Consider the following 23,931-nt stretch of genomic DNA (forward strand, 5'->3'; position numbering starts at 1 on the left):
ACGCGTGCATCCTAGTCCAACCACGCCCCCATCACTGATTAACACTTCAGTGTCTATATTCAGAAAGCTGCTAATCAGGGGTATGAGCAGGGTTAGCTTTCTGAGCTCTGCTACCTGCTTTATCTAAAAATTCTGATTGTCTCAACACTGTGTGCACAGGCCCCATCACTGCCGAACTAGCTGCCCATGTGCAGTCCAACCATGCCGCCATCACTGATTATCAGTATAGTGTCTATATACTGAAAGGTGCTAATCAGGGGTGTGGGCGGAGTTAGCTTTCTGAGCTCTGCTGCATGCTTTATCTGAAAAATCTGATTGTCTCACAACTGTGTGCACAGGCCCTATCACTGCCGAACTAGCTGCCCACATGCATCCTAGTCCAACCACGCCGCCATCACTGATTACCGGTTCAGTGTCTATATACAGAAAGCTGCTAATCCGGGGTGTGGGCAGGGCTAGCTTTCTGAGCTTTGCTGCATGCTTTATCTGAAAAATCTGATCGTCTCACAACTGGGGGCACAGGCCCTATCACTGTCAGACTTGCTGCCCACATGCATCCTAGTCCAACCACGCCGCCATCACTGATTATCAGTTTAGTGTCTACTTACAGAAAGCTGCTAATCAGAGGTGTGGGCGGAGTTAGCTTTCTGAGCTTTGCTACATACTATATCTAAAAACTCTGATTGTATCATAACTACTGCAGCCAGTAATCTAAGTGATACATCGTTGGATTCAGGATCTCTTTTCCTATATTATGTTGCTCTCAGATGAGGTATCAAAAACCTGCTGACAGATTCCCTTTACAGTAAACCTAACAACGGCACTCTGTTAAATATGACCAACTTCCAGCTGTCAGAGCATAACCGTTCATCAATGATTATCTAAATGACTGCCATAAACTTGACTGCACATGTAACAATTGCTACAAGGGAAGATAAACCGCATGTAACAATCGCTGATTGACAATATAAGAAGCTGATTGGAATTGGTTTTCATGTAACAATAATCATCGTTCATTCAATCATCCATCCCCCCGCAATTTCATTACAGTCGTCAGCGAGGGGAGGCGCTGCCTACCAGTGATCAGTGTATGCACGCGTAAAACATGCGACTACAAACAAGCGTTTTCTCATTTGTCGTTGATGGCTGGGCAGGTATACATCGCCTCGTGCACCAGGAACTATAATTACATCCATTCTGATAACATAATTATCACCTTCACATAGAGATATAGACACTTTGTGGCTGTGAGTCGTCACATCCGGATCAGTCGAATTTTGAACATTTGAAATAATTATTATTATTATTTATTATTATAGCGCATTTATTCCATGGCGCTTTACAAGTGAAAAGGGTATACATAAAATAACAAGTACAACAATCATTAACAATACAAAACAGACAAGAATAATTGTTTCTTGTACGGTAAATGCTAGAAATCCGTTTACAATATGTCATTAATATTGTATATATAACCAGATTCATCCGAGATTGAAGTATGGATCCATGAGCGGTATTGTCATTCACAGCGTGCTTCAGAATAAAGCAGCTTCTCACATCCCGCCATGATCTGATAGATGGTGCGTTTATCATCCTAAGTAATATTACTATATTCCATTATGACTGTGCAGGACACAGCAATGGACGGGGTAAACCTACACAGACAGCATCCAATGCATTATTTATTATTCTGTACATTGATATGTAAACGTATGTAAAAAAATGCAAAATGAGTAGCGGGTCACGACAAACCCATGACTACAGGTACTACCAAATGACTTAAAGCGCTAGCACCCAATATACCAGCACTATATACTATAGTATAAGCCAATATACTAGCACTCCATATACAAAACCATGTATAGATATATACAAAGCATTAATAACGTCATCCGCGGCAGATTGGGGATGGTCATATAAAATATTAATTGAGCTTTAATAACCAAAGAAATGGGCATATTTTGCATATAAAGATAGCTGATGGGGACACGGGCCTAGCGTGAGCTGCTGATTCTGCACCTTCACTAATCCTGCAATACATAGATGATGCAGCGAAAAAAAAAAATCGCCCACAATGGTGACAGCGCAGTTATCAATTACAACTGGATATGTATTAGTTAACCCCGTGACAACTAGCGAGATACAAAATGCAAAAAACAGCGCAGGATCTTACATTTGACTCCCCCACCCCCTCGCCGTATCCCCCCCCACTCGATGCTGAACGCGTTAATGCATATGGCTGCAGTATAAACAGTCATTACATTTTTACAAGGTTTTTAAAAGGCCTTGAAGCTGCAAAGCAGCTAATAGATTCCTGCAGAAATAAGTTCCTGGCGGCATGGGCTGCCTGTTTGGTACACAATCACAATAGCATTTTGCACACTAGAAAGATACTTAAGCGCTGGAATAAATACCTCTTTATCCGGATGGTGAAGCAGAATTGAGAGGCAGGAACAAAAGGATGAATCAGGCAGGAACTGGAGGAATAAAACAGAGGGGACAAGAGGACGAGATGTTAGTCTTTTTTTTTCTTATTTTTTTTTTTCATATAAAGCTCTGGGAAGATGCCCTCCTGGAGCTAAGCGGAGCTCTATAACCGGCAACGATGTGGATATAACAACACACCTTCTGTACCCTGGCACTGCAGCATAATGCTCTTTGTTTTAATTCAGCTGATGCTTAGGAAAAAGGTACTGGCAGAACTGGTTAATAGCCCAATGTGAAGCACAGCGGCGGCTACGATCCACTTTCTGCACTCCCTCCCCTCCTCTCCACCAGCTCTGTGCCCAGGACTGTGTCAGCCACCAGCCTGTCTCTATGAAGCCTGCAGTGGTACCGAGAGAGGGGGTGAGGGAGGGCGGAAAAGAGGAGGGGGTGGGGGAGAAAAGGAGAAGCAGTGGAGGAAAGAGAGGAGAAAACCCCCCTCTATTCCTGAAGAGGAGGAGGGATGTACGAACAAGAGAGAAAAGGGGTGAATGATGGGTAAATGAGCAGGTGTTAAGATGGAAGGAAACAAAGAATAGGAAATGCATAAAAAAAACAACCAAGGTAGTCGGAGGAAAAAAAAGACACTAAAGGGTAATCGATGATGAGGAGATAAAATGATGACAGAAATCGAGGAACAGGAAGAAGCTCGCCGCTAGATCTGGAATGTTCTAGAAGGAAGAGCAGACAAGAGGCGCGTCATCGCTCACTTTCACTGTGAAGCTGCCCTGGTGTCTACATGGAGCCGCTTGTCACAAGACTCCAGCGTCAACTACCTGACAAGCATTTTAATTGCATCAAGCCGGTCATGCAGTCTCAGGCGCACGGGGTCTTGGTGCCTCATCTCCTGATCAGGAGTCAGAAGACAAAGCGCTCCACCACATACCCCTGAACCAGGCTAGAATAGACGGGGCACAGCTACTCTGTGAAGCCTGTCACCTAGGATCAGCTTCTGACACTACTGATCATCACTTAGCCATGAGCTGGAAAGCCATCAATTGACCTGAGGACCACTGATGATTATTCAGATGTGACACTGCTGGAAAGTTGGCAACTCTTAAAGGCTTTCAGTACCATGGCATCTTCTGTGGATGTATACAGCCCCTGGTAGCAACACTTATTACTGATATACTACTACAGAACTAGACACAATTCTGTAGATTGTACGTTCTAGACAGACACGCCAGGAGATTGTATAATGGTATAAATTAGCAAGACATTAAGAATTCCTGGAGACATTTAATAGGTAAGCAACGGAGGCAATGTTTGAAGGTACATTGGCTACTTGAATCCTAGTCCAGGTCTGCATATATTACTATCACACTGAAGAAATAGAAAGAAAACACTTTAAGATATCTTTTCTTCTTTGTCATCAATGATAATCACATCCTTGGCCTGATGTAACTTCCAATGTAACAAAAAGAAGATAGTTGCACTCTGTAGTGCTAAAACATGTGGAACAATGAACATGGGAATATAGACATGCATTACTGCTCTGAAAAACATGCAAATATTGAGATACTTAGCACACAAAAATGGCCAGTTTTATGTGAGCCCAACAGCCAACGTCAAGGCGACCTCTTTATGTTAAGTCCTTATCAAACTAACGCCTCTCTTTACAATTTATAGGTGGACAGGAACATGCATATGGAGAATTAAAATAGCCTAAAGGCCGCTTTACACGCTACGACATCGCTCCAGCAATCTCGTTGAGGTCATGGAATTTGTGACGCACATCCGACCGCTTTAGCGATGTCGTTGCATGTGACACCTATGAGCGATTTTGAATCGTTGCAAAAATGTTCAAAATCGCTCATCAGTGACATGGAGGTCCATTCCCAATTATCGTTGCAGCTGCAGGTATGATGTTGTTCGTCGTTCCTGCAGCAGCACACATCGCTATGTGTTACGCCGCAGGAACGAGGAACATCTCCTTACCTGCGGCAGCCCGCAATGAGGAAGGAAGGAGGTGGGCGGGGTGTTACGTCCCGCTCAACTCCGCCACTCCGCTTCTATTGGCCGGTCGCTTAGTGACGTCGCTGTGACGCCAAACGAACCGCCCCTTTAGGAAGGAGGCGATTCGCCGATAACAGTGACGTCGCAGGGAAGGTATTGATAAGTAGTGTGATAGGTCCGTGCGATTTTGTACCCCACGGGCAGAGATTTGCCCATGTCGCACAAACGATGGGGGCGGGTGCGCACGCTAGCGATATCGGTCACGATATCGCAGCGTGTAAAGCGGCCTTAAGACTGAAGAGCAGGAGTGCTCAATTAGAAGGTATGATCCTGTAATCTTTCTTTCATAACTTCTAATGAGCACATTTTACTGTATCTAATGAATAATCCCCAACTACAATCTGTACATACGGCGCTTCCCCCAAAATACGACAGTGTCTTATATTTTTTTGGGATCCAGAAGACCCACTAGCGCTTATTTTTGGTGAAACATGGTACATACTAAAATATAGTCAATATAGTGGGATAATATAAAATCTCTTTAAGTACTATTACTTTACTAAAAAATGACAATTATTTAGTGACAGTACGGCATTCATAATATGGTTATGATTGCCTTTTTTACCAGGAGGTTATGACTTGATTCTGATCACTACCTAGAATAGGTGAATTGCACACATGCAGACTTTATTTTCTTCCATTCTAAAAATAAAACTGAAAGCAGAGGGACCGTAAATAAATCAACAGGACCCCTCTGCTTACGTTTGATACAGGATTGCTAATGTATCTGTTCCACTTTTCGGCTATTAACAGAACAGACAAATGAAACAAATAAAAGGGCTTGTGAACATTGGTAGTATTGGGGACAATGGATATTGCTAATCTGGTTTGACTTAAAGGGAATCTGTCACCACTTTGACCTTTTTAAATTATTAATCTGGGCATACAGGTTATAGAACGTTGAAAGAAGTCATACCTGTATGCCTCACATCAAAAGCCTTGTTATGGAAAAATCATCTTTATCACTTTATGTAAATGAGTTCTTCCAGGTTATGGGGCAGATGCTGCTTGAAAGATAACTCCTCCTTTAGAGATTATTTTAAATAAAAGGGGCGTTACCAGTCTGAGATAAGTAACTGACACAGAACAGGAAAAATAAAATTTGACTTCTTGCAAACACATTTTTTGCAGCACTTTGAGCTCTGCTTCATTACAGCAATGTTGTAACAGTGTCTCCCTATGAGATGGAAGCTGGGAGGCACATGCAGAAGTCTCAGTAAGTGTACACTGACACGAGCGTGAAAATCGGACAAGTGCAATGCGAGAAAATCTCGCATTGCAATCTGACTAATGTTAGGCAATGAGGGCGAGCAGTTGGGCAGCTTTTATCGCATCCAGATTCTGGATGCGAAAAAAGTGGCAGCATGCTGCGATTTTCTGCTACAGCCGTATCTCTCGCACCCATTTAAGTGAATGGATACAAGAGATACATCGGACTGCACTTGGATGTTATCCCAGTGCAGTGCGATATACGCACAGGCTGACAATGGAGGAGATGGGAGGAATAACCCCCCCCTCTCCTCCGCAGCCCCCCGCACCCAGCTTCACAGCTGTGACCCGATCACAAGATCGGCTTACAGTCGCATGACACTTGGCTCACACTCACAGCAGAGCCTGAGCCGGGGGTCATTAGCATATCGCATCCGATGCTCTCGCATCAGATGCCATACACTAGTGTGAGTCCAGCCTTATAATCACATACAGCTCTGCAGTGAGAGCAGAAAGCGGCCATCACACTAGGAATGCCCTTTTATTTAAAATAATTTCTGGAGGCGGAGTTATTGTCCAGGCAGCATCCACCCCATAGCCTGGAAGAGGTCATTTACATAAAGTAATAAAAGATGATTTTTTTTTCACAAGGCATCTGATATGAGGCATAAAGGTATGATTTTTTTCAGCATTCTATAACCTGTATGCCCATATAAATAGTAAAAGAAGGTCAATGTGGTGGTGACAGATTCCCTTTAATATTTTAATAATCATGAATGCCAGATATAACTTCATCATTCATGTCCACATGGGTTCACAACTATTTATTGCTTCCCATGTTTTAAGTATGGATACAATTTCTACCCAGTGTTGCGTTCCCAATGTCTTGTTCTCCATTCCTGGTATTCTGAAAGCAATTCTCAGAATCTAATTTCAAGCTGTGCTCAGAGATGAAGTTGTAAGAGTTTGCTGAAGTGAAGTAGACAATCAGCAATGATTATATTGTGCGTCATTTATGGTTTTAACATGTTTGCTCAGAGTAGTTACATACAGGGATTAGTCAAAATAACAATAGCACCTAATAATATATGAATATCTAGTATACAAGTACCTGAGAGAAGCCCGATATTTGCCTTCAAACAGCCTTCTTTTAAATACAGTTATATGTAACGTATCAAGAGCAATAAGAAAATATGTAGGGGACATTGCATTAGGGAAGAGATGAAAAAACGTGGTGCCTCAGGTATTAGGCTTGATTTTTGGTATATTTAGTCCTCTGAATCAGATTGTCATTCATTTTTTTGCAGCAGCTTGACTTTTGGAGATAATGTACAATTGTCCACACAGGAATTTGTTTTCTTTTTCCTCAACAGGGTATTACTGTATTTTTTGGATTATAAGGCACACTTTTCCTCCCAAAAATTTGGAAGGAAATGAGGGGTGCGTCTTATAATCTGAAGGTGATGGGAGGGGTTGCAGGAGGCAGGGGCAATGCTGCGCGTGTTGTGCGCGGGCTGTGCTTTGGAAGCTGTGCTGTTGCTTGCGCTGTGCTGCGGCTGGGGCCATTCTGAAAATGTTGGCGGTGCAAGTTTCAAATAATGGGGCCCGGAGTCGGTGTGTGCGCAGATGGAGCTCGTGGCTCAAGATCTCATTTGCGCACGCGCTGCCTCTGGCCCTTTGATCTCTCAGCAGCGGACTTAAGGAAAATGGCGCCTGGAGTTGGTGCGTGAACAGATGAGATCTCAGCTGTCATTAAGCCGATAGCCCAATGACACGCCGACTCCGGGAACACACACAGACAGTTTCTGGATGTTCCCTGCCTCACAGCACCCACAGCGAGCATCTGGGACACCTGCCGCACTGCCCTGCTCCACCACTGCCCCTACCTCCTATGACCCCGCTCCACCACCACTGCCGCCCGCCCACCGTAATAAGACACCACAAGATTATAAAGCGGACCCATTTTTTTTCCTCTACATTTGGGGTGCATCTTATAAAACGAAAATTACAGTAATTATAGAATCAAAGATGGTCTGTAAGGTATGGGACAAATACTTAAATACTTATTAAATGCTATGCACATTTAAATAAGCATTAAGGTATTAGTCAAAAACATAACTGACCATCTGTGAGTCTTCACTAACTTCAACTGCATCTGCAGAAAATTTCCAGCGCTGATCATGGATAAGTTAAAGAAGTATAGTTTTGACTGTTCTCAAAGCAAAGGATTTATGAAAGAGCCACATTTCAAAGATTCATTCAATGATACTGAGGCAGATGCATGGTCTTCTTTCATTATGGTTGTACAGACTTTTCTTGGGAACTATATAGCTGATAATTACACTGAACTACGGTAGTAGAAAGAATGCTATCTTCTTTTAGTCAATGTGGCTATACTATGAGTAGCAAGGTGCATTATCTCCACAGCCACTTGGATAGCTTCCCAGAAAACCTTGGTGGCCAAAGTGAAGAGCAGGGTAAATGATTCCACCAGATTTAAGAACTATCGAAGAAAGCTACCAAGGACACTTGGATACCCACATGATGGCGGATTAGTGCTGGTCTATTCACAGTAATTGACCAATTCACCACAAAAAATCTTTAAAGTGCCACTTTTGCAAGATATCTCAGTAAATAAACAGTGTATCAATGACAACTTTATTGCATGTTTAATTCTTATTCTGTGATGTAAGTTCTTCATAAATAAAATAAATCTACATGTACAAATTTGTTTTAACAACAAAGAAGGCAAAAATAATAATGTTTAGTAGACATCAGTCCTAGCGTTCGATCGGTCGTATGCATATATACATAAGGTATATCACATCTCATTAACTAGTCCTCATGGAAAAAAAAGAAGAGGAGATATAAAATCAGCGCCAAAAACTGACCTAAACACACGTTAAATATCTCAGACACCAATTTTCTAGTTGCCTAGTCTTATAGATAGATGTAAGACTTTTACCAAATATGTGGCAAGTAGTATCCAAAAAAAAGGCATTCAGTGGACACCATCTGCAAAGAGTTTGTATTTTCTCCCGGTGTTTGCTTGGGTTTCCTCCGGGTTCTCCAATTTCCTCCCACGCTCTACAGACATACTGATAGGGAATGTACATTATGAGCTCCAGTGGGAATAGTGATGATGATGTCTGTAAAGAGCTTTGAGAATACATTGGACTACTTGAAAAGTAGAACCCAAAGTGCAAGACTCCAACAGGAGCACAGAAAATATTCAAGTCTTCTAAGATCAAGTAGAATACAGCAAATGTGTTCAATGCCAATTATGATATAAATATCAAAAAGCAAATAAGAGGCTAAAACATAATTTTTAATAAAAGTATGTAAAAGACCTAATAAATGATTGTTTATGAGCTGGTATGTAGGACCTATGCCCCTCTGTAGGACAATATCACCTGATGAGTCTATATTGACGAAACACGTCGGGATGCTATTAGGGAGAGTACATAGGGTTAATATTATAGCTAGCTGTGGTCTGCCCTTGTTAGAGCGGAAGTCTGGGGTAACAGTTGAGGATATCTCCCATCAGGACTGGGTTAGTGACGCCATGGCAACTTTAGGACTCCTAGGAGAGACTGATTTACCCAGCGGACCACCTAATTGGTGAGACCATTCCAATCTTTTCTATATCAATTGTACTATCAATGCTTTATGTACATTTGAACTGTTGACCGCTGTCAACAATCTATATTATTTATATATTTTGTGTTTTTCTATTAAGTTTATGTATATAGGACCGCTGTCCGGATAACACGTGGAAACACAATCTGTATATATTTTTCTTTTTTGTTTGTTTCTTTAGTTTGTTATATTTGTGGAATCCCTGAGGGGCTCTCTCTTGTGTGGCGTGGGCTACACCTTATATCCTGATAGCAGTCGGGGATGCTTTTGGTTACATTGGCCTAAGTATTAGGTCTTTTACATACTTTTTTTTAAAGTTATGTTTTAGCCTCTTATTTGCTTTTTGATATATTCTAAGATCAAACAGGAAATAAAGGCATTTGCTATAATGAACTGCATACTTTTCTTCTTAGTTATTGCATACTATTCTATGGAAAGAGAATATACTACCTACTGTAGTTCACAGACTTGCCAACTTTGCATACATGTGATTGCAATTACCTGAGTACACAATGAACGAATATAAAACTAAAGAAACAAAGCAAAATTAATATATTTCTTTAAATTTGATTTGCTGCAGCATTTAGGTGACTGATGGAGGGTACATCACTATTGCCCGCAAGATCGGGCAGGACCACTAGAGTAGGGGGTCACTGGAGTGCCATTGGAAGGGTTATATCTTTATAATATTCCATGCTTCTATGCAACTTTTCTAAAATCAAGGAAACCCTTTACCAATCTGGATCAATGATCAAATGGAGTTAGATTATTATGAGAGTGTTGCAGTCAGGTTCACTTTCTCCGGAAGACTTGGTGCACTCCAGGCATCTCTGGGAGCAGAAGGTTTAGTTATAAACTGCGCATACCCTCACCATCTGTGAAAAAGGAGCTAATGTTCTGTGTGTAATGAGGGAAAATGTTACCGAAGAATGAACACATCACTGCAAAATCACAGCACACAGTTTGGAAAGAGTTGGATAAGGAAAATCGCTAAAGAGATCACTAATGAGATCGTTGCTGCGTCACTGTTTTTTTTTTTTGTGACGCAGCAGCGATCTCGTTATGTGTGACACCTACCAGCGATCAGGCCCCTGCTGTGAGGTCGCCGGTCGTTGCTGAATGGTTGGGACCATTTTCTTCAAAGGCGATGTCCTGCTGGGCATTGCTATGTTTGACACTGTGTGACAGGGTCCCAATGACAGCAGAGATCGTTATACAGGTCGCTACTGCAACCTGTATCGTTACTGAGTCATTGGTAAGGTCTGACTGTGTGACATCTCACCAGCGACTTACCAGCGATCCTTATCAGGTCGCATCGTTTTCGGGATCGCTGGTAAGTCGCTAAATGTGACGGGGCTTTAAGGTACAAGTGTTATAGAGTTCAATCGATGAGATGACCCTGATGGTATCACAGAAGAAAGCAAATAAGAATTACAGTAAGTCTTTTCAATTCTGGCAGTTGGAGCAACATCCGTACAAAGGCTGGAGCAGCGGTACCAGCAATTATCAATTTGAGGTGTTTAACATTTTGTGCTACATTCAGATCACATCTGTATCCCATCTGTGGCTCCATCTGAGGTTTCCCCTAAATGCCCAAAATCCCTCAGAAAAGGTTCATATATTGGCTTCTTATTACATCATTGATGTCAATGGTTCCAATGGATCCTGTTGTTTTAGCCTGGAATAGGGGCACAGACATGATGGGAACCCAACCTTATGGCATATACGAGGGGCGATCCAAAAGTAATGATAATCGGTTATTTCTATTGCACACAGAAATTAAAATAAAATGTTTTCTTCTCTCTTAGGTACCCACTAGTCCAGGAAAAAAAAAATCACTTAAATAGGCCACGATTCCCGGGAGCTACATTCATTTGAATATGAACTGCCGAGGAGTGAACATCAAAATGGAAAAAAACGAGCTCAGAGCTGTCATCAATACCTCTGCTTGAAAAAAAATGACTACCAAAGACATACACAGCGACTTGGTGGAAACATTGGGGGACTGTTCTCCATATTCCACAGTTGCACGCTGGGCCAAGGAATTGAAGCTGGGACGAACATCGACGGAAGATGAACATCGTGAAGGACGCCCATCCACGTCCCTCAATGAAGAAAACGTGAAAAAAGTTGAAGAAGTTGTATTGGCAGATCGAAGAGTGACTATCAGGCATGTAGCTGAGGTCACAGGATCTCATATGGCAGTATTCAAAGAATCCTTGCAAAAGAATTGCATATGAGAAAGGTCTCCGCGCGTTGGGTGCCAAAAATGTTAACCGACGAGCAAAAGAAGAAACGAGTTGACATTTCAATAGCAAATCTCGAAAAGTTCAAGCAGACAAGATTTTTTTGTCACTTTTTTTGACCATGGACGAGACCTGGATCCACCACTTTGATCACGAAACTAAACAACAATCGATGACATGGAAACGAGCCGACGAACCGACGCCGAAGAAATTCAAAGTGTCAAGCTCAGCAGAGAAGGTTATGGCGTCCGTTTTTTGGGAAGCTGAAGGAATTATTATGGTGGACTATTTGGAGAAGGGAGCCACTATTACGGGCTCCTACTACGCAGAACAAATAAGAAGATTGCGGGAGGCTATCAAGGAGAAAAGGCGCGGCAAACTGCGGGCTGGAGTGCTGTTTCACCAAGATAACGCACCGGCTCACAAAGCTGCAGTTGCCATGGCAAGCATTCAAGAAGCGGGCTTTGAACTGGTGGAACACCCCCCCTATTCGCCAGATCTAGCCCCCAGTGACTTCTTTCTCTTTCCTTGCCTCAAGGAACACCTCCGGGGAAAGAAATTTGATGACAATAGTGACGTGATAACCGTTGTTGGGGATTTTTTTGAGGGTCAAGATCAAGAATTTTTTTCGAAGGGAATTCTAAGTTTAGAAAAGAGATGGACTAAATGTATAGACTTGTTAGGAGACTATGTAGAAAAATATTTTTTTTTTTTTTAATATATTCATTGTGTTTATTATTGATTATCATTACTTTTGGATCGCCCCTCATATATAGCCATATATTAAACACAAAGTGACCCTATGCAGCAGACAAATGTCAACATTTTTCACATAATGCAATGTAGTGTACTATATGAGCACAGCACACTAGTGTCCATTAGCAGTGCTCGATGCCCTCACAGCTATACCTCTTTATAAAGTTCTTCATCTTCTTGTAGGGTAGAGGAACACGGCTGTTAGAGCCTGGTAGTATCTCTGAGACGCACTGAGAGACGTCTACGGTCTTCTTCTGCCACTCGTCTACGCTCAGAACTGATTGCAGATAGGCATTCTATCCAAAACCAACTATCCTCCTTCCCTTCATATAGACATTTACTTTTTGGAAATGTAAACCTTTTCTGCTGTCCACAATTGTAACACAATATAACAAAATTTACTTAATCCCTTAGAGGCAATACAATAAGTAAAATGGCAAAACCTGTAACAAAATCCAGACTAATTAAATTCTAGAATGTTTAATTGAATTAAGTGGTGTCTCCCTTGAGAACGGATAATCTGGCAGAAAAGGTAAGGATGCTTTTACAGAAAGTTTGCTAATATACTTGCATTAGCAAATATTCTCCATTTTGGAAATGCATTGCTCATGCTGCAGCAGGACTGTTAAATTACTTTGAATGGTCCAAAACATGGAACATGTGGGAATAAAAGAAGAGAAGTGCAACATGCAATAAATTGTTTAAAAAAATAGGATTAATATTTTTTTTCATTAAAAAAATAGGCTCCATAGACTTTTTACTAAGTCCATCTCAATTGAGAGCAGTGCTCTTGTGCCTTCATTTCAGTGATGGATGGTAATCTCAGCTTCCACTGATCAATACTTCTGCCAAGTAATTATCACATTTTAAAGTATCACACCGCTGGAGTGGTGCTTTATTTCTAAGTTCCATGACCTTAGTCTTATACTTACCTGCTGCCGTCTTCATCTTCTATCCCGACAGCTATCTGTCTTCTTCAGGTTGTGACTTGCTGGCTGCTCCAGTGTTTCAGTTGGAGGTCAGTCTTCAATAAAAGTCTATAGAAGCCTCATTCTGGCACTCATAGACTTGCATTGGGAGCTTGTGACATAACTTCTGACTTCCAGCCAGTCAGGAGTTGCAGTCACAAGATGGTGAGCAGTGTCCGTAAAAGCTGAAAATACCGGATGATGGGTATATGACGGGACAGGAATCTTAGAGTTACCGTACACTTTAAACCAATACTCAAGGAAGGGTGGGGAACCTACTGGTCTGTTACTTATGGTTATTTTCCAAGTTAAAGGGGTAATGCAGTGGCAACACTTGCAATGGTGATGTCACATGGAGTTTTGCACAAAACACACAGACTGTCATGGTGGCGTCAGGCTCTGTTCACATTACAGATTCTGACACTCTGCCCAATGGTTTCTCTGGTGTCTCTGATCAACAGAGACAGACCCAGGCGTCAAAATGTTGTGTGCTCATAGACAGGCTAGCAAGAGTTAACCTGTGCTAGACTGCTCGTTATGCTTCTTTGATCACATGTTATAAGGAAGCCAATCACATCTGCCCCTATCATTTTTATGGTGGAAGAAATCTACCCACGCCAACTACAGTTTATGCTGTGTTGGTCTGTGAGTTGTGGTATCCCAGACTTGCATTTCTGCTTGGTGTTTTTGTGCCCCACCTGCGTGGTGTTTTTGTACCCTACCTTTACGGGTATCCCTGAGAATAGGGATAGCATAGGACCCCCTAGCCTGAGGGTTAGCTATGGAGTCCCGGTTTCCCACTATCCCCATAGTCCCCGTGATTGGTGATAACAATGATGCAACACTGACTTTCATTCATTATCAAGAAAAAAAATAGCTACCACCATTTAAAATATAATACCTAATACTCCATAATGACATAATGTTGGCTACAGTTATTCCAATTTGAAAAAATAAACACTTTTTTGCAATTTGCTAATTATAAAGTATTTTCTGTCTGCAGAGTTTGCATTTTCCAATCCACGTATTATGATGCCTCTTTTGTCTTTAGATTAATTAGATAAGATTAATGTCCTTTAGTGAGATGATTAATGTCCTTTAGTGAGATGCTCTCATGCAATACACACAATGGAGGTGGTCACCAGTAGTAACTGGTGATAATTGGCACAGTGGAACAGTTTATAACACAAGAAGGACATAGCAAAATGGTACTGTACATGGAGAAGAAAGCAGACAAGTCAAAAACAAGGCAGGCACAAGGGAAAGCGGTTTTATACTACTTGCTAAAACTAATTGTTTAAGTCGAATTAGACTATAAAAGGGTATTCAAATATAATTATGGCATACAGGATATGCAATAAAAGAATAGTAGATGTGGATCTCATCAATGGGAGCTGCATCTATTACGAGAACGGGTCCTATCCGTGGAGTGGTCAGAATTTTTAGTAGTGTAGGCCACAGTCATTAGAGCGTGGTAGCCCCGCGGCCCCAGTAGTGGAGGCCAGTCAGGCTGTAGCATAGCGTAGGTAAGTGTACTGTTGATGTTCTGTACTGTTTCCACTTTGTTTTGGGATTGTTGAGGTGTCGGCTGTGATCCACCTCAGCTAAGCAGTTTACTTGTTTATTCCCTCTGCAATTCCTCATACACCCTTCTGCTGCCTCACAGGATTGCGTGTCCCTGCCTGTAAATAAACCCTGTTTATCTGTAGTCTCATCTTGTGCTGTAACTTACTCTGCACTGCGGTGGTCCCTGGGCCATCGCATCAGTGGCTCAAGTCAGGGACCCTTTCTCAAGATAGACGTGGGTCCCGTTGGCATAAAAATATCATAAATGTATATACAATAAGTGAATACTCCTTTAAGCAGAAAGATACTGTTGTTTTCCCATGGTGGCGAATCTAGGACATTGTAGTCAATGAACAGAAAATAAAAGAAGTCATCAATAGACTAAAATGGAAGACTCAATGAGAACAATAGGTCGTTATTTAGGGTCAGGTTTTCTCTACATTCATCTTTCTAAACACAGGTGTCGATAAGAACATTCATGAACTGGATCTTCCTTTTGTCCTAATAAGAATGAAACTTTTCAGCCGTGATACCTTCAATGCCGGAGTGTTGGGCTCCCGCTCCCCTCCCTGCCATGCTCGGCTCCCTCTGTGAAACACCCACACATCATTTCAGCATGGACCGTCAGTCTGAGGTTTTTCAGGGTTTTATTTTGACTAGGTTTCAATTTTTAACTATGTATTTCCCCTGTCTACAGGCATGAATGCAGAAAAGTGTTAACCACAATAAAAATATTAGAGAAACTTTCATCCCGCTCAGTGCAACCCACACAGAGGATTTAATCGCTCCAAATAAATCTCTATTGCTAGCGCTATGATCAAAGATATAGCTGTGATGGTGATTTTTTTTACAATCCCAGCTTCTAGCAATCTACAAAAATGTTGTTATATAATCTTCTTTCAAGTCTGGCCTATTACTGAGCGGAGCGGCTGCAGCCAAACCATCTTCAGATCGTTTCTCCATCTACCGCTCTTCCGATAGCATCTTTTCCTATGTTACTAATTAGACTATGCAGTCTGTATAACTGTGTTTTCATGTAATTTACATACATTCAATTTGGCTCTAGAAAATGTGTTCATCCTCCATCCATCAATCAATCATATCTCCCACATGAGTTTATTTTTATTTATTACAAGTCTATATAATTAATGTCTTTACTATGTTACAAACTGATGAACTTACTCATTTAACTTTGGATTATTTTACTTAACTAGGTAATCTTAGTTTATGTTTTCAGGAACACAATTCTCCCCAGAAATCCCAAAAAGATCCAGCAAACCTCCAATCCAAGATTCTTAATACTTCACTTTTGTTAATACTATAACATGTCCATCATATACAGTAGCAAAAACAACCCTACGCGTTTCAGCAGGAAACCATTGCCATAACTATTGCTTCCTGCCGAAACGCATAGGACTGTTATTGCTACTATACATGATAGAGATTTTATACTATTAATAAAGTGAAGTTTTAAGAATCTAGGATTGGAGGTTTGTTGGATCTTTTTTGGTACTTGTTGGGAGCAGCTCTGGCTGATCCGTGCACCTTTCCTGGGTCGAGGATTTCTTACTTCCCTAATTAGTGAGTTGACTCGCCCGTCTTTTTCATTGACTTCTCCCTAGACTCCCAACTCCCTGCTTGCCAATGCCGAGGGATAGTTGGGTTCTGAAAATTGACTGTTCAGCTGAGCCATAGGTCCAAATTGTGCTCCCTCCATTGCTGCAAAGCGAACAAGCTTTGCCTCTCCAACATCGAAAAAGAGAAAACCAGCACTGAAGATCGTCGGATCCAGCCACATGGCCGGATTGCTGATTGCAGAGGTGGCTGCTAACCTAGGCAATGAGCAAGAAATTATAATATTAACATTCTCTCTTTCCTTGAGAACAAAGAACATTTTTAAGACTTGTAATAAGAAGGAAATCAAGGTCACTTGTTAGTATGAGCACTTTGCAATTTTACCAAATTGTTGATTCATGATTGTAAGATCTCCTTGAAGGAGTATCTACATTTTTTACTTTTAAATATTGATTAGCTTTTGCAAAGTTATACATATTTTATAATATACTTCATTAACTTAATTTGCCTCTTTCGTTCTCAAACGCTATGAAGCACCCTGTTTTAACTGCCTAATTCCAACTTTCTAAAAATCTGCTTTTAACAGCTGTTCAGAAAGAATCCATACTGTATTGACAAACATTTTTAGGGAATTTTCCTGTCTGAGGACTGGGAAGGGGAGTAGAGAGGCTCACAAAGAGTAAAGGCCTCGTTACACGCAACGACGTATCTAACGATATATTGCCGGGGTCACGGATTCCATGACGCACATCCGGCGTCATTAGCGACGTCGTTGTGTGTAACAGCTCCGAGCGAGTGTTAGCGATCAAAAATACTCACCATATCGTTGATCGTTGAAACGTCGTTCATTTTCATAAAATCGTTGCTGTTGCAGGACACCGTACCTGCGACCACCCACAATGAGGAAGGAAGGAGGTGGGCGGGATGTTACGCCCGCTCATCTCCGCCCCTCTGCATCTATTGGTCGGCTGCTTAGTGATGTCGCTGTGACGCCGCACGAACCGCCCCCTTAGGAAGGAGGCGGTTCGCCAGAGACAGTGACGTCGCTAGGCAGGTAAGTATGTGTGACGGCTCCTAATGATATTGTGCGCCATGGACAGCAATTTGCCTGTGACCCATAAACGACGGGGGCGGGTGCTTTCACCAGTGATATCGCTAGCAATATCGCTGCGTGTAAAGCCCCCTTAAGTCCCAAACAGAGATTGCTTATAAATAAGAGTATGGATTCTTGCTGAACACCTGGTGAACGCAGATTCTTATGGACCTTGCAACATAGTGGGAGAGAAGAGGCAAAATAAGCTACTGAAGTGCATTATTGTGCAAAAATGAAAGAAAATGAAAGCTTTCTAAAGCAGAAGTGTTAATAGTTTACTTTTTTTTATCAATTATTAAAATGCAAAGTCAATGAACATAAGAGAAATCTAAATTAAATCAATATTTGGTGTCACTGCTCTTTGCCTTTAAAACAAAATCATTTATTTTAGGTAAACTTCAAAAAAATCAGGAATTTTGTAGAATTATAGTCAGGTGTTATGCGGAAACAATTATACCAAACTGGAGATAATGATCATATTTTTTTCATATATATGGTAAATTGAAGCACAGTCATTAAAGGTGTTGTCTACTACTTGGACAACCCCTTCTCAATTCTGTTGATTGTCCAAGTATTGGACAAACCCTTTAACTGAAACAGAAAAATGGGGCTTAATACTAGGGAAGGCACAGAAAAACTCAACTACAAAGGTGAAATTTGATAAGGTTCATGTCACAGGTCATACACAAAGGCAAAATTGAGGACAGCAACATCACACAAGGTAGTTATACTGCATCAGGAAGGTGTCTCCCAGGTAAAGATTTCAAAACAGACTGGGGATTCAAGATGTGCTGTTCAATCTCTTTTAAATAAGCAACAATAAATGGGCAACATTGAGGACTGCAGACAAAGCTTTCTGCCAAAGAAACAGTGCAGCAGATACAAGACATGTCTGCTTAATTCCATTCGAAATTGGAAGATGTCCAGCACAGCCATCAGCTCAGAACTGGCAGCAACCAGTGGATCCCAGCTATACCAATCTAATTTTCAGATACAGCTATCCAGAAGTGGTCTTTATGGAAGAATTGCAGCCAAAAAACAAACCTCTGAAACAAGGCCAAGTGAGTCAACTATACGAGAAAACACAAGAGCTACTGGGATGCAGAAAAATGGGAACAAATGTCCTGGACTCATGCTTGTAAGAGGGGACCAGGCTCACTCCTCCATGAGTGAAGCTGGGTTTACACACTGCAACATCTCAAACGACATCGCTGTAACGTCACCGGTTTTGTGACGCAATAGCGATGTTGTTTGCGATGTTGCAGTGTGTGAATCCTATCAGCGACCCGGCCCCTGCTGTGAAGTTGTAATCGTTACAAATCGTTCAGGACCATTCCTAGGTCCTTTGTTTCCCGCTGTGCAGCATGAAGTTTCAGTGTGTGAAGCCTTTTCAGCGACTTTGTTAGCAACTTCCCTTTCAAAAGGCTGCTTATCAACGTCCCCAACAACCAGCTAGGTTGCTCTGCAGGTCCGGATCACTGTTGAGTTGTTGGCCAGGTTTGCCTGTTTGAACGCTCACCAGAGACTTAGCAGAGACTTAGGGAGGTCGCTATTGCATCACCAAACCGGTGACGTTACAGCGATGTCCTTTGCGATGTTGCAGCGTGTAAACCCAGCTTAAAGGTTCTGGTTAGTAGCTCAGTTCTGCTATTACACAATACAGTCTGTCTGTGTTTGTTCTGATGTTTTTACATATTGAGATAACAGGGACTGTGAAAGTCATGATTAGGAGAACTGCTCTGGAAACCACTAATGCTGAGTTCCAGGGGATTGTGATTCTTCATGACTGATAAGAGTCCTGTCAGGAGCTGAGATGTAGAGGTGAGAGAAGAGCAGCTAACTGCTGTATAGAACTGAATGAACTGGAGTATGTTGACTTGGATATTTAGAGTTCACTCATCTTCTGGAATTTTACTGCACATACACTTGCCCAGGCACTAGTGGCCAGACTGCATGGAAACAAGCTGTACATTATGTAAGATAAAAGCTCTCATTGCAGGAGAATAACAGCTGATAGAAAAAGGAAGGCATCTGCAAACTTCCTTAATTTCATGCTTTCAAACGAAATCAATTTAATAACATGAGAACATACAGTACATTTAAATGGAATCATACTTTAAGAGGAATACTCATTACTGTCCCAGGATTGGAGGCAGTGGTTGGTTTTTGGACTTGGGCTCTATGAGATGTTGGCTCCTGTATACATGACAAAGTAAGTGTACTTACTATTTGTAGGGGGATATAGCCCTTAGTCGACATGTAAAAAGCCACATAGACTCTAATGGGTATACAGTGGGTAACGTATTCAGACCCCTTTAAATTTGTCACTCTTTGTTTCATTGTAGCCATTTGGGAAATTCAAAAAAGTTCATTTTTCTCTCATTAATGTACACTCTGCACCCCATCTTGACAGAAAAAAAACAGAAATGTAAAATTTTTTGCAAATTTGTTAAACAAGAAAAACTGACATAACATGGTCATAAGTATTCAGACTCTTTGCTCAGTATTGAGTAGAAGCTCCTTTTGAGCTAGTACAGCCATGAGTCTTCTTGGGATTGATGCAACAAGTTTTTTACACCTGGATTTGGGGATCCTCTGCCATTCTTCCTTGCAGATCCTCTCCAGTTCTGTCAGGTTGGATGGTGAACGTTGGTGGACAGCCATTTTCAGGTCTCTCCAATGATGCTCAATTGGGTTTAGGTCAGCGCTCTGTCTGGGCCAGTCAACAATGGTCACAGAGTTGTTCTGAAGCCACTCCTTTGTTATTTTAGCTGTTTGTGTATGGTCATTGTCTTCTTGGAAGGTGAACCTTTGGCCAAGTCTGAGGTCCAGAGCACTCTGGAAGAGGTTTTCTTCCAGGATATATCTGTACTTGGCCACATTCATATTTCCTTCAATTGCAACCAGTCGTCCTCTCTCTGCAGATGAAAAACACACCCATACCGTGATGCCGCCACCACCATGTTTCACTGTTGGGATTGTATTGGGCAGGTGATGAGCAGTGCCTGGTTTTCTCCACACATACCACTTAGAATTATCACAAAAATGTTCTATCTTCGTCTCATCAGACCAGAGAATCTTATTTCTTATAGTCTGGGAGACCTTCATGTGTTTATTTGCAAACTCCATTCGGGCTTTCGTATGTCTTGCACTGAGGAAAGACTGCCATCAGGCCACTCTGCCATAAAGGCCATACTGGTGGAGGCCTGCAGTGATAGTTGACTTTGTGGAACTTTTTGCAACTTTCTCCCATCTCCCTACTGCATCTCTTGAGCTCAGCCACAGTGATCTTGGAGTTCTTCTTTACCTTTCTCACCAAGGCTTTTCTCCCACGATTTCTCAGTTTGGTGGGAAGGCCAGGTCTAGGAAGAGTTCTGGTGGTCCTAAACATCTTCCATTTAATGATTATGGAGGCCACTGTACTCTTAGGAACCTTGAGTACTGCAGAAATTCTTTTGTAACCTTGGCCAGATCTGTGCTTTCCCACAATTCTGTCTCTGAGCTCTTTGGGCAGTTCCTTTGACCTCATGATTCTCATTTGGTCTGACATGCACTGTGAGCTGTGAGGTCTTATATAGACAGGTGTGCGCCTTTCCAAATCAAGTCCTATCAGTTTACTTAATCACAGCTGGACTCTAATGAAGGAGAAGAACCATCTCAAAGAGGATCAAAAGGAAATGGACAGCATGTGACTTAAATATGAGTGTGAGCAAAGGGTCTGAATACTTATGACCATGTGATATTTCAGTTTTTTTTGTTTAATAAATTTGCAAAAATTTCTACATTTTAGGTTTTTTTCTGTCAAGATGGGGTATAGAGTACATTAATTAGAAAAAAATGAACTTTTTTTGAATTTACCAAATGGCTGCAATAAAACAAAGAGTGAAAAATTGAAAGGGGCATGAATACTTGCCCCACTGTATGTTCTGTCTGTAAAAAACTTAGATATGTGACCCACAGGGATCTGCATAGGGATTAACCAACCGGTGATTTTCCTTTTTTGCATTTATAGTTGGGTCTATATATTTGCGTTTTGAAACCTTTTTGGAAATAAGAGTATGGAGCCTATTACAAATGCATTTCTGCTCCCAAATTACCGCCACAAGTTTTGGCCGACTGAGAATAGGGATCAGTGATGCTGCCAGTACAGGTCATTAGACCCTTCCTTGGGACAGGATCCTGCATGAATAATATGGGAACAGAAAACATTTGCATTTTCTTCCTGGTAAAAATTGACCTAAGAGAGGAAATACTGGAAATCATTTAATAGAAAAGATCAATTATATTTAGTAAGTAATTGAATTATGTGTCAGTATTTCATTGTTTTTTTCATAGTGCATAGTTTTATTGGGTATACTTAGAATATAACATGCAGCTAACATATGCCAGGTAACAGGGTGTGTATGTACTTAGCATTACACAACAGCTGGAGAGTCACAGCTATTCATGCCCTGTTTAATGATTAATCGTAAGAATAGGGTCATAGGAATGTAAAACCTGAAGATTTGAAAAGTTGCTGCCTGCTATCTATTGTAATCACAACAAATGCTATTCTATACAAAAAAAAATGACATGATGATAATGTACCACTAAGGGCCAACTCCACCCAAAACCGTGGAGACTTCCAAACATCCAGACTGGAAAATATTACATTGTTTGTCTTTACCACTCCTACCTAACCGTGGAGATGATCCATCAATTTATCATTATCTTCCCTCTTGGTGTAAACCCAGTTTCTAGTTTACAGCACATTTATCATTTATTGATGGTACATTTGTTTATTCTATTATAAAATTAAATATCTGACGGTACATATCGTATTTCTTTGGTTTATAAGACGCATCGGATTATAAGACGCACCCCAAATTTAGAGAAAAGAAAGGTCGAAAAAAAATGGGGTCTGTCTTATAATCCAGTGGTGTCTTACCTGAGGGGGGGTGGCAGCAGTGGTGGATGGAGCTATCGACTCAATGACAATCTGAGATCTCATCTGTACACGTGCCACCTCCGGGTGCCATTTTTCTTAAGTATGCTGCTGGAAGCTCAATGGGACAGAGGCAGTGCATGCACAGATGAAATCTTGAGCAGAGAGCTCCATCTGAGCACGCACCGACTCCAGGTGCCATTATTTGAAGCCCTCACTGCTCACAGCACAGCAGCTCTAGCACAGCAACCACAGCAACGCAATGCCCGCAGCCCCAGCAGAGCCGCCGCAGCACAGCACCGCAGCCCCAGCACAGCCGTCACAGCCCCAGCACAGCCGTCACAGCCCCAGCACAGCCGTCGCAGCCCCAGCACAGCTGCCACAGCACAGCGCCTGCAGCATTGCCCCTGCCTCCTGCTACCCCTATCCACCACCTCCCGGTAAGCTACATTCAGATTATAAGATGCACCCCTCATTTTCCTCCCAAACGTTTGGGAGGAAAAGTGCATCTCATAATCCAAAAAATACGGTATATAAATATATACAGGCAGCCTGTTCATAACCTCATTATCTGAACTCTTCTCCTGTGAAGCCCTGCTGATGTGATGGATTTTGTATCGGGATTAGCATTGTCTTGCTGAAATATATAAGATCTTTCCTGAATTACATTTTATCTGGATGGGAGCATATATTGTCCTAAACCTCTACATAATGCTCAGCATTGATAGTGCCTTTGTAGATATGTAAGCCCCTCAAGTAATTGGCACCAATTTAACCCCATACCACCATAGATGCAGGAACTATGCTGGATGGTCCTTCTTTTGTTGAGTTGCCGGATTTGGTGTCCATGGTTTCCATATTGAAATTCAACTTTTGATTTATTGGATTTAGGCTTTTCATTCAGTCTTATTGGAAAAGATATATAAAATACAGCAGCTACCCATGCAATCTGCCTTTGCAAACATTCGTGAAAGAATGGGTTGTTCTAATCATCTCACTGAATTTGCATGTGGTCCTGTATTATGATGCCACCATTGTAATAAGGGAGTTTATGAAATTTCCTCCGTACTAAAAATGTTATAGTCATCTCTGAGTGGTATTATTGCAACGTGGAAGCGTTTAGGAACCACATCAACTCTTCCATATAATGGAGAGTCGGGTCGTTGACTGATGAGTTGCAAAAATTTTGCTGATTCAGTAACTGCAAAGCTTCAAACCACTGCTAGCATTAATAGCAATACAAAAACTGTGCTCCGGGACCTTCTTGGGATAAGTAGAAATGGCCGATCAGTTACATACAAGCCTTACATCATCCAGCACGATGCTAAGCGACAGATGTAGTAATGTTAAGCACCTCACCATTGATCTTGGGAGCAGTGAAAGCATGTTGTGCAGAGTGAAAAATCACACTTCTCTATCTGGCAGACTGGGTTTGACAAAACCAGCTGTGCCAAC

The 23,931-nt window shown here is 41.6% G+C and overlaps 1 protein-coding gene across 13 annotated transcripts in view; it reads right to left on the reverse strand.

Annotated features, from left to right (window-relative positions):
- Window positions 1-23,931, reverse strand: part of MAP2 (microtubule associated protein 2) — a 366,782-nt gene that overhangs the window by 201,718 nt on the left and 141,133 nt on the right. For 12 of the 13 annotated variants that reach the window (XM_075317562.1, XM_075317560.1, XM_075317557.1 and 9 more), the window contains one exon: window positions 2,415-2,477. The gene's annotated coding sequence lies outside the window, so the exon portion shown is untranslated. Of the gene's footprint in view, window positions 1-2,414; window positions 2,478-2,625; window positions 3,080-23,931 lie in introns of those variants that run through there. The other variant, XM_075317558.1, reaches the window with a different exon arrangement.

The sequence above is a fragment of the Anomaloglossus baeobatrachus genome, chromosome 7 (genome assembly GCF_048569485.1).
Source record: "Anomaloglossus baeobatrachus isolate aAnoBae1 chromosome 7, aAnoBae1.hap1, whole genome shotgun sequence".
Taxonomy (NCBI): domain Eukaryota; kingdom Metazoa; phylum Chordata; class Amphibia; order Anura; family Aromobatidae; genus Anomaloglossus; species Anomaloglossus baeobatrachus.